Below are 12,284 nucleotides of genomic sequence, written 5' to 3'. Positions count from 1 at the left end.
CCTCAGGCTACCTAAGTAGCATTCATTGATGAGTACCTCAGAGCACTCAAGGGCATGAAAGGTGGCAAATATATATACATATTACTGTGTGTGTGTGTGTGTGTGTGTGTGTGTGTGTATTTGTGTGTCTATACATCTGTATACATATCCACACAGAACTGAATCAGATGTGTCAAACTCTGTATGTGACATTCCGTTTCATACACACCATACGATGTATCTGCAGTGAATGTGCAAATGGCCTAAATGTCCTCTCTTCTTTGTGTGTTCTTCTCCTTTAAAAGGCTCAGCCAGAGAGGCCAAGAGAAAGAAAACATTCATCTCTTTTTCTCAAACAAGAATCCTTGTGCAAGCATTTAAGAGGGATCAGTTTCCAGGCATTGCCACCAGAGAAGAACTGACTAGTTCGAAAGGAATCCCAGAATCCAGGTAGGTTCTCTACCAGTAGATGGAACAGGACTTATCACAGAAGAAAGGAGAAAGTTGCATCAGCCGCTACTACTCCTGCTGTGGCAGACTGAAGCCCCCCACCTGCTGTCCAAAGCATGCCTCTTCCTCTTCACCCCTCTCAGCAATGGGAGAGCGTGCCATCCTTGGCTTCAGCAGTTCCTTTTTGTGTCCCCATCTTCTGGGAGCCTGGGGCTGCCTCTGGAGGCTATGTGGGCCACCCACTGATGCTCTTCATGGTCCAACCCCACCCAGTGGCTCTCCAGGCAAGCGGGAACCCACCACCTTCTTCTCCAGGAACAGTTCCCTTGCTATCATTGCCACTGGGCAGCTTTGGCAAGGGGCCATCCTTCCTCCTGCACAGCTTGAGACACACATCCCACGGTGGCCAGAGGCACCCTCTGATGAAAGCATGGCCCCTCTGCTAGAGCCACAGCCCCAGTATCCAGCTCTTCCAGGCTTGCCAAGCCTCCTAGATGAAATATTGTCAGACAGACACAATTTGGACAAGGCAGGATCTTTCTTGGGTGTGGACACAGAGTAAGATAGAGTTGAGGCAACTCTGGAAGCACCCCTCAGTGAGGGAGAATTCCAGGCCCTGCTCAACATACTGCCAGACTCCTCAGGGCCTTAGGCTTAGGGGGAGAGGAAGGCATACCTTCCCTCAAGATCCCTTCAGGTATTCTTCCCTGGGATGTGCAGCCATGAGGGAGAAAAAAGAGAAGGGACAAGCAACACTCCTCCTAGTGTCTGCCAGCAAGACCAAGGCAAGAAGACTGACCCCAGCAGCAAATTCACAGCACCCATGAGCATTTCCAAGCTCCACATGAGCCATCAGGAAGCATGGCGACCAGGAGGGGTACCCTCCCTGAAGCCTTAAGGAACTCTTGCATTCCAATGACAAAGAGGATAACCCAACAGTGAACTGGGTTGGCCAGTTGTATGTGACATTCCACTGATCCAATAAAGAAATGCAAGTTATCGGTTGTGCTTTGGTTCCTTTGTATTCTGTCCTGTCTTTCCTGCAGTTCTTCAGAGAAGGAAAATCTCTCCCTTTGCCTGGGACAGCATGAGAAGGTGGGCCAGATGCCTGTGTATAGTACTGCACTTGTAGCCACAAACATGCCCTAGTGAAGTTTCTAAAATACTCCCTCAGGGACTACCTTCCCTTGGTTTCTGGGTATGTGGTATGGACGGTTTCCCCAAGGGCATATCCACTGTATACAAGTACAAAACTATCCAAATACTTACATTACCAGAGTTCTTGACAACAAATCTGCATGGTATATTATGCAGGCAATTAATCTCTCTCTCTCCCTGTCTCTCTGTGTTTCTCTCACTTTCACTGTCTGTTTACTGCCACACAGTATACACACACACACACACACACACACACACAGATAGAGAGGCCTCTCAGAGTATAAGCTGAGTTACAACTAAAGCAATGTACAAATAAGTAAAAACAAGTACACATGGAATCTTAAAGTGGTGGCAGGTGACCCCTCCCACTGTTTCTTTCAACAGTTTTCTCCAAGATACGATATTTCTCTTGTACACTCTATGTGACTAGTTCTCTACTCACTCCATCCAAGCCCCAGGTTCAGCGTGGGTGTGTCAGTGACAGTCAGTAGGAAAACAATCTGATAGTTTCCACTTGAATATGTGTACACCAATCTACCTACAACTGCATCCAGATCTCCAGGTCTACAGGGTATGTTGTTGCTGTTCAGTTGCCCAGTCGTGTCTGACTCTTTGCAACCCCATGGACTGCAGCACACCAGGCCTCCCTGTTCCTCACCATCTCCCCAAGTTTGCCCAAGTTCATATCCATTGCATCGGTAATGCCATCCAGCCATCTCATCCTATGACACTTTCTTCTCCTTCTGCCCTCAATCTTTCCCAGAATCAGGGGCTTTTTCAATGAGTCAGCAGTTCATATCAGGTGATCAAAATACTGGAGTTTTAGCTTCAGCATCAGTTCTTTCCAATAAGTATTGAGGGTTGATTTCCCTTAAGATTGACTGGTTTGATATCTTTGCTGTCCAAGGGACTCTCAGGAGTCTTCTCTAGCACCATAGTTCAAAGGCATCAATTCTTTGACACTCTGCCTTCTTTGTGGTTAGGCTCTCACAACAGTGCATGACCACTGGGAAGACCATAGCCTTGACTATAAGGACTTTTGTCGGGAGAGTAATGTCTCTGCTTTTCAACACACTATCTAGGTTTGTCATCACTTTCCTGCCAAGAAGCAAATGTCCTGATTACATGGCTGCAGTCACCATCTGCAGTGATTTTAGAGCCCAAGAAGAGGACATCTGTCACTACTTCCACCTTTTCCCCATCTATTTGCTGTGAAGTAATGGGGCCAGATGCCATGATCTTGGTTTTTTTAATAATTAGTTTTAAGCCAGCTCTTTCACTCTCATCCTTCACCCTCATCAAGAGGCTCTTTAGTTCCTCTTCTCTTTCTGCTATTAGGGTGGTATCGTTTGCATTTCTGAGGTTGTTGATGTTTCTCCCACCTATCCTGATTCAAGCTTGTAACTCATCCAGCCTGGCATTTCTCATGATGTGCTCAGCATATATATTAAACAAATAGGGTGACAACAGATAGCCCTGTCTTACTCCTTTCTCAATCTTGAACCATTCAGTTATTCCATACAGGGTTCTAACTGTTTCTTTTTGACCCACCAACAGTTTTCTCAGGGGACAGGTAAGATGGTCTGGTATTCCCATCTCTTTAAGAGGTTTCCACAGTTTATTATGGTCCACACAGTCAAAGGCTTTGGCATAGTCAATGAAACAGTGGTAGATGTTTTTCTGGAATTCCCTAGCTTTCTGTATGATTGAGCAAATGTTGGCAATTTGATCTGATTCCTCTTCCTTTTCTTAATCCAGCTTGGACATTTGGAACTTCTTGGTTGCATAATGCTGAAGTCCAGCATTCATGATTTTAAGCATGACCTTGCTAGCATGGAGAGGAGTGTAATTGTTCCCATGCTTTAGTACTACCCTTCTAGGGAACTAGGATGAGAACTAACATTTTCCAGTCCTGTAGCCACTACTGAGTCTTTCAGGTTTGCTGACTATTGAATGCAACATCGTGATGGCATCATCCTTTAGGGTTTTGAATAGTTCTACTGGAATTCTGTCTCATTCACTAGCATTATTAACAGCAGTTCTTCCTAAGACCCACTTGACTTCACACTCCAGAATGTCTGGCTCTGGGTGGCTGACCACACCACTGTAGTCATCCAGTTCATTTGGATCTTTTTTATACAGTTCTTCTATGTCTTCTTTCTATCTCTTCTTAATCTCTTCAGTGTCTACTAGGTCTCTACCATTCATATCCTTTATTGTGCCCATCTTTAGGCAAAATGTGCTCTTCATAGCTCCAATTTTCCTGAGAGACCTCTAGTCTTTCTCCTTCTGTTGTTTTCTTCTAGTTTATACACTGTTCATTGAAGAAAGCCTTCTTGTCTCTCCATGATGTTCTTTGGAAATCTGCATTTAGTTGGATATACCTTTCCCTTTCTCCTTTGCTTTTTGCTTCTCTTCTTTCTTTAGTTATTTGTTAGGCCTCCTCAGATAACCACTTTGCCTTCTTACTTTTCTTTTTCTTTGGGATGGTTTTGTTCACTGCCTCCTGTACAATATTATGGACCTCCATCCATAATTCTTCAGGCACACTGTTTATAAGTTTTAATCCCTGAATCTATTAATCACCTCCACTGTATATTCATAAGGGATTTGATTTAAGTTGTACCTGTCTTGCCTAGTGGTTTTCCTCACTTTCTTTAGTTTAAGCTTGAATTTTGCTATGAGAAGCTGATCATTTGAGCCACAGTCAGCTCCAGGTCTTGTTTTTGCTGACCATATACACCTTCTCCATCTTTGGCTACAAAGAATGTAATCAATTTGATTTCAGTATTGGCCATTTGGTGATGTCCATGTGTAAAGTCATCTCTTGTGTTGTTGAAAAGGGGTATTTGCTATGACCAGTGCATTCTCTTGGCAGAATTCAGTTAGCCTTTGCCCTACTTCCTTTTGTCCTCCAAAGCCAAAACTGTCTGTTACTCCAGGTATCTCTTGACTTCCTACTTTTGCATTCCAATCCCCAATAATGAATAGAACATCTTTTTTTGGTGTTAGTTCTTGGAGGTTTTCCAGGTCTCCATAGTACTGATCAACTTCAGCTTCTTTGGTATTGGTGGTAGGGGCATAGACTTGGATTACTGTGTTGTTGAATGGCTTGCCTTAGAAATGAGCCAAGATCATTCTGTCATTTTTGAGGTTGCACCCAAGTGCTGCATCTTGGATTCTTTTGTAGATTTTGAGGGCTACTCCATTTCTTCTATGGGATTCTTGCCCACAGTAGTAGATATAATGGTCATCTGAATTAAATTTTCCCATTCCCATTCCTGTCCATTTTAGTTCACTGATTCCTAAGATGTTGGTGTTTATTGCTTGACCACATCCAGTTAACCTTCAGTGTCCACAGATGCATATACACCTAGTCCTCAAAACCCTCCCAGTCACTCCCCTTTTTCCCTACCTCTGGGGAAACATACAGATTTCTCTCTATTTTCCTCTGACAGAAAGGAAGAGTCTGTTTCAGTGGCTACACAGGATGGGATAGGGTTTCTAGCAAAAGAGTCTGGACATGGTATAGCCTCAGGACAAGTAGACTGGAGATTTGGAAAGGAACCCCTTGTGGAAAGACGACTCTTTCAAGAGGGTGTGAGAAAGGCTATCAGGGTGTACCTGGAAAGGCTTAGATCAGTGTGGTTGGTGGGACTTGTGCAGACTGTATCTACATCTAGGAGCTGTGGCTGAGACCCTTTGTGGTCCAGCCACCCACTCCAGAGAAATCTTGGAGCCAGGGGAAGGGTGGTGGAGCCCCACACATAGTCAACTGGTGGCCTGTGTGGAAACGCACTCAGTCTCCCAAAATGCCCTGGCTGCCAGGCAGATCAAAGCTGCCATTCTCCCAAGCAACTTTCCATCACCTGCATTGTCCAGCTGGGAGCCAGTGGAGGTCTGGCCACAGTGCCTTGGTGGGAGGAGCCATGTAACCCAATGTTTCAGTGGATTTTAACAGCCAATGCTTCCACCTTCTTGGGGAAAATTGCTTTGATGTAACAAGCTGGTCTCATCACCATCTGATCTCTGCCACCTGAGGACAAGGGACCAGTATCTGGACAACCTCAAGACATCCTCCTGAGACTTGTAGACAGTTGATGATCCTAGCAGCATCCATCCATGGGTACCACCTGACAACCACCTTTAGTGTGTGCAGAAAATAAAACACACAGATCAACAACAGCCAATGCACATGCGCATACACACACACAAGCATTATTTTTAATGAACCACTTGTATAATGAGCCCCACTCCCAATTATTTCTAAATAGGCTCACTGTCCTCATGTTAATCCACATGGCTGAAGTTTATAAACCTGAGTGGCAAAAGATACATGAAAGATAGTTTTGTGTGCATATGTATTCTTTAAATTTTTTAATTCTCCTGAGCCTAAACACAATGAAAATTTGTGATGGTTGCATTTTGAATCCAAAGCATTCCTTTCAAAGCCAGCTGTGTCACAGGTTTACACAGATATACATTGTTCCTAAAATTTCTTTCCAGTTTTCTGAGCACAGGTCTTCTACCTTCTGGGTTAAATGTAAACCCAGGTAATTTTGTTAATGTCATTGTCAATGGAGGTTGTTTTCTCCATTTCTAATTCTGTTAGTTTATTGTGAGTATATAGAAATGCAACCAATTTCTGTAGATTAACTGCATCCTGCAACTTTTCTGATGAGTTTTATTTGTTTTGGGGTATCACCCTCAGCATTTTTTGTATAGAATATAATTTCATCTACCAAGAGTGACATTTTTATGTTTTCCTCCAACATCAAATTCCTCTTACTACTTTCCTCTTACTTTTTCTTTTTTTCCCTCATTTGACTGGCAGGACTCCCTAGACCATAGTAAACAAAAGTGGCAAGCATGGTCAGGGTTAGAGTTAGGTGTAAGCATAACTGACCTTCTTACCCTTCCTCCCTCTCCATCTCTCTGAGGCCTCCAGGAAGGACAGGATTTAGTCCAAGGTCACCTATTTTTTTTTTTTCAAGAAAACAATCCTATTTATTTATTTTTTTATTAGTTGGAGGCTAATTACTTCACAACATTTCAGTGGGTTTTGTCATACATTGACATGAATCAGCCATAGAGTCACAAGTATTCCCCATTCCAATCCCCCCTCCGACCCCCCTCTCCACCCGATTCCTCTGGGTCTTCCCAGTGCACCAGGCCCGAGCACTTGTCTCATGCATCCCACCTGGGCTGGTGATCTGTTTCACCATAGATAGTATACATGCTGTTCTTTCAAAACATCCCACCCTCACCTTCTCCCACAGAGTTCAAAAGTCTGTTCTGTACTTCTGTGTCTCTTTTTCTGTTTTGCATATAGGGTTATCGTTACCATCTTTCTAAATTCCATATATATGTGTTAGTATGCTGTAATGTTCTTTATCTTTCTGGCTTACTTCACTCTGTATAGTGGGCTCCAGTTTCATCCATCTCATTAGGACTGATTCAAATGAATTCTTTTTAATGGCTGAGCAATATTCCATGGTGTATATGTACCACAGCTTCCTTATCCATTTGTCTGCTGATGGGCATCTAGGTTGCTTCCATGTCCTGGCTATTATAAACAGTGCTGCGATGAACATTGGGGTGCACATGTCTCTTACAGATCTGGTTTCCTCAGTGTGTATGCCCAGAAGTGGGATTGCTGGGTCATATGGCAGTTCTATTTCCAGTTTTTTAAGAAATCTCCACACTGTTCTCCATAGTGGCTGTACTAGTTTGCATTCCCACCAACAGTGTAAGAGGGTTCCCTTTTCTCCACACCCTCTCCAGCATTTATTGCTTGTAGACTTTTGGATAGCAGCCATCCTGACTGGCGTGTAATGGTACCTCATTGTGGTTTTGATTTGCATTTCTCTAATAATGAGTGATGTTGAGCATCTTTTCATGTGTTTGTTAGCCATCTGTATGTCTTCTTTGGAGAAATGTCTGTTTAGTTCTTTGGCCCATTTTTTGATTGGGTCATTTATTTTTCTGGAATTGAGCTTCAGGAGTTGCTTGTATATTTTTGAGATTCATCCTTTGTCTGTTGCTTCACTCGCTATTATTTTCTCCCAATCTGAGGGCTGTCTTTTCACCTTACTTATAGTTTCCTTTGTTGTGCAAAAGCTTTTAAGTTTCATTAGGTCCCATTTGTTTAGTTTTGCTTTTATTTCGAATATTCTGGGAGGTGGGTCATAGAGGATCTTGCTGTGATTTATGTCGGAGAGTGTTTTGCCTATGTTCCCTTCTAGGAATTTTAAAGTTTCTGGTCTTACATTTAGATCTTTAATCCATTTTGAGTTTATTTTTGTGTATGGTGTTAGAAAGTGTTCTAGTTTCATTCTTTCACAAGTGGTTGACCTGTTTTCCCAGCACCACTTGTTAAAGAGGTTGTCTTTTTTCCATTGTATATCCTTGCCTCCTTTGTCGAAAATAAGGTGTCCATAGGTTCGTGGATTTATCTCTGGGCTTTCTATTCTGTTCCATTGATCTATATTTCTGTCTTTGTGCCAGTACCATACTGTCTTGATGACTGTGGCTTTGTAGTAGAGTCTGAAGTCAGGCAGGTTGATTCCTCCAGTTCCATTCTTCTTTCTCAAGATTACTTTGGCTATTCGAGGTTTTTTGTATTTCCATACAAGTTGTGATGTTATTTGCTCTAGTTCTGCGAAAAATACTGTTGGTAGCTTGATAGGGATTGCATTGAATCTATCGATTGCTTTGGGTAGAATAGCCATTTTGACAATATTGATTCTTCCAATCCATGAACACGGTATGTTTCTCCATCTGTTTGTGTCCTCTTTGATTTCTTTCATCAGTGTTTTATAGTTTTCTATGTATAGGTTTTTTGTTTCTTTAGGTAGATATACTCCTAAGTATTTTATTCTTTTTGTTTCAATGGTGAATGGTATTGTTTCCTTAATTTCTCTTTCTGTTTTTTCATTGTTAGTATATAGGAATGCATGGGATTTCTGTGTGTTAATTTTATATCCTGCAACTTTACTATATTCATTGATTAGCTCTAGTACTTTTCTGGTAGAGTCTTTAGGGTTTTCTATGTAGAGGATCATGTCATCTGCAAACAGCGAGAGTTTCACTTCTTCTTTTCCTATCTGGATTCCTTTTACTTCTTTTTCTGCTCTGATTGCTGTGGCCAAAACTTGCAAAACTATGTTGAATAGTAGTGGTGAGAGTGGGCACCCTTGTCTTGTTCCTGATTTCAGGGGAAATGCTTTCAATTTTTCACCATTGAGGGTGATGCTTGCTGTCGGTTTGTCATATATAGCTTTTATTATGTTGAGGTATGTTCCTTCTATTTCTGCTTTCTGGAGAGTTTTAATCATAAATGAGTGTTGAATTTTGTGAAAGGCATTCTCTGCATCTATTAAGATAATCATATGGTTTTTATCTTTCAATTTGTTAATGTGGTGTATTACATTGATTGATTTGCGGATATTAAAGAATCCTTGCATTCCTGGGATAAAGCCCACTTGGTCGTGGTGTATGATTTTTTTAATATGTTGTTGGATTCTGTTTGCTAGAATTTTGTTAAGGATTTTTGCATCTATGTTCATCAGTGATATTGGCCTGTAGTTTTCTTTTTTTTTTTTTAATTTTTTTTTATTTTTTTTAATTTTTTTATTAGTTGGAGGCTAATTACTTCACAACATTTCAGTGGGTTTTGTCATACATTGATATGAATCAGCCATAGATTTACACTTATTCCCCATCCCGATCCCCCCCCCCACCTCCCTCTTCACCCGACTCCTCTGGGTCTTCCCAGTGCACCAGGCCCGAGCACTTGTCTCATGCATCCCACCTGGGCTGGTGATCTGTTTCACCATAGATAGTATACATGCTGTTCTTTTGAAACATCCCACCCTCACATTCTCCCACAGAGTTCAAAAGTCTGTTCTGTATTTCTGTGTCTCTTTTTCTGTTTTGCATATAGGGTTATCATTACCATCTTTCTAAATTCCATATATATGTGTTAGTATGCTGTAATGTTCTTTATCTTTCTGGCTTACTTCACTCTGTATAATGGGCTCCAGTTTCATCCATCTCATTAGGACTGATTCAAATGAATTCTTTTTGACAGCTGAGTAATATTCCATGGTGTATATGTACCACAGCTTCCTTATCCATTCGTCTGCTCATGGGCATCTAGGTTGCTTCCATGTCCTGGCTATTATAAACAGTGCTGCAATGAACATTGGGGTGCACGTGTCTCTTTCAGATCTGGTTTCCTCAGTGTGTATGCCCAAAAGTGGGATTGCTGGGTCATATGGCAGTTCTATTTCCAGTTTTTTAAGGAATCTCCACACTGTTTTCCATAGTGGCTGTACTAGTTTGCATTCCCACCAACAGTGTAAGAGGGTTCCCTTTTCTCCACACCCTCTCCAGCATTTATTGCTTGTAGTCTTTTGGATAGCAGCCATCCTGACTGGCGTGTAATGGTACCTCATTGTGGTTTTGATTTGCATTTCTCTAATAATGAGTGATGTTGAGCACCTTTTCATGTGTTTGTTAGCCATCTGTATGTCTTCTTTGGAGAAATGTCTGTTTAGTTCTTTGGCCCATTTTTTGATTGGGTCATTTATTTTTCTGGAATTGAGCTTCAGGAGTTGCTTGTATATTTTTGAGATTAATCCTTTGTCTGTTTCTTCATTTGCTATTATTTTCTCCCAATCTGACGGCTGTCTTTTCACCTTACTTATAGTTTCCTTTGTAGTGCAAAAGCTTTTAAGTTTCATTAGATCCCATTTGTTTAGTTTTGCTTTTATTTCGAATATTCTGGGAGGTGGGTCATAGAGGATCTTGCTGTGATTTATGTCAGAGAGTGTTTTGCCTATGTTCTCCTCTAGGAGTTTTATAGTTTCTGGTCTTACATTTAGGTCTTTAATCCATTTTGAGTTTATTTTTGTGTATGGTGTTAGAAAGTGTTCTAGTTTCATTCTTTTGCAAGTGGTTGACCAGTTTTCCCAGCACCACTTGTTAAAGAGGTTGTCTTTTTTCCATTGTATATCCTTGCCTCCTTTGTCAAAGATAAGGTGTCCATAGGTTCGTGGATTTATCTCTGGGCTTTCTATTCTGTTCCATTGGTCTATATTTCTGTCTTTGTGCCAGTACCACACTGTCTTGATGACTGTGGCTTTGTAGTAGAGTCTGAAGTCAGGCAGGTTGATTCCTCCAGTTCCATTCTTCTTTCTCAAGATTACTTTGGCTATTCGAGGTTTTTTGTATTTCCATACAAATTGTGAAATTCTTTGGTCTAGTTCTGTGAAAAATACCGTTGGTAGCTTGATAGGGATTGCATTGAATCTATAGATTGCTTTGGGTAGAATAGCCATTTTGACAATATTGATTCTTCCAATCCATGAACACGGTATGTTTCTCCATCTGTTTGTGTCCTCTTTGATTTCTTTCATCAGTGTTTTATAGTTTTCTATGTATAGGTCTTTTGTTTCTTTAGGTAGGTATACTCCTAAGTATTTTATTCTTTTTGTTGCAATGGTGAATGGTATTGTTTCCTTAATTTCTCTTTCTGTTTTTTCATTGTTAGTATATAGGAATGCAAGGGATTTCTGTGTGTTAATTTTATATCCTGCAACTTTACTATATTCATTGATTAGTTCTAGTAATTTTCTGGTAGAGTCTTTAGGGTTTTCTATGTAGAGGATCATGTCATCTGCAAACAGTGAGAGTTTCACTTCTTCTTTTCCTATCTGGATTCCTTTTACTTCTTTTTCTGCTCTGATTGCTGTGGCCAAAACTTCCAACACTATGTTGAACAGTAGTGGTGACAGTGGGCACCCTTGTCTTGTTCCTGATTTCAGGGGGAATGCTTTCAATTTTTCACCATTGAGGGTGATGCTTGCTGTGGGTTTGTCATATATAGCTTTTATAATGTTGAGGTATGTTCCTTCTATTCCTGCTTTTTGGAGAGTTTTAATCATAAATGAGTGTTGAATTTTGTCAAAGGCTTTCTCTGCATCTATTGAGATAATCATATGGTTTTTATCTTTCAATTTGTTAATGTGGTGTATTACGTTGATTGATTTGCGGATATTAAAGAATCCTTGCATTCCTGGGATAAAGCCCACTTGGTCGTGGTGTATGATTTTTTTAATATGTTGTTGGATTCTGTTTGCTAGAATTTTGTTAAGGATTTTTGCATCTATGTTCATCAGTGATATTGGCCTGTAGTTTTCTTTTTTTGTGGCATCTTTGTCTGGTTTTGGAATTAGGGTGATGGTGGCCTCATAGAATGAGTTTGGAAGTTTGCCTTCATCTGCAATTTTCTGGAAGAGTTTGAGTAAGATAGGTGTTAGCTCTTCTCTAAATTTTTGGTAGAATTCAGCTGTGAAGCCATCTGGTCCTGGGCTTTTGTTTGCTGGAAGATTTTTGATTACAGTTTTGATATCCTTGCTTGTGATGGCTCTGTTAAGATCTTCTATTTCTTCCTGGTTCAGTTTTGGAAAGTTATACTTTTCTAAGAATTTGTCCATTTCATCCAAGTTGTCCATTTTATTGGCATAGAGCTGCTGGTAGTAGTCTCTTATGATCCTTTGTATTTCAGTGTTGTCTGTTGTGATCTCTCCATTTTCATTTCTAATTTTGTTAATTTGGTTCTTCTGTCTTTATTTCTTAATGAGTCTTGCTAATGGTTTGTCAATTTTGTTTATTTTTTCAAAAAACCAGCT

The sequence above is a fragment of the Cervus elaphus genome, chromosome 24 (assembly GCF_910594005.1).
Source record: "Cervus elaphus chromosome 24, mCerEla1.1, whole genome shotgun sequence".
In the NCBI taxonomy this organism is placed as follows: Eukaryota; Metazoa; Chordata; class Mammalia; order Artiodactyla; family Cervidae; genus Cervus; species Cervus elaphus.
Note: the sequence above shows the minus strand (reverse complement) of the source record.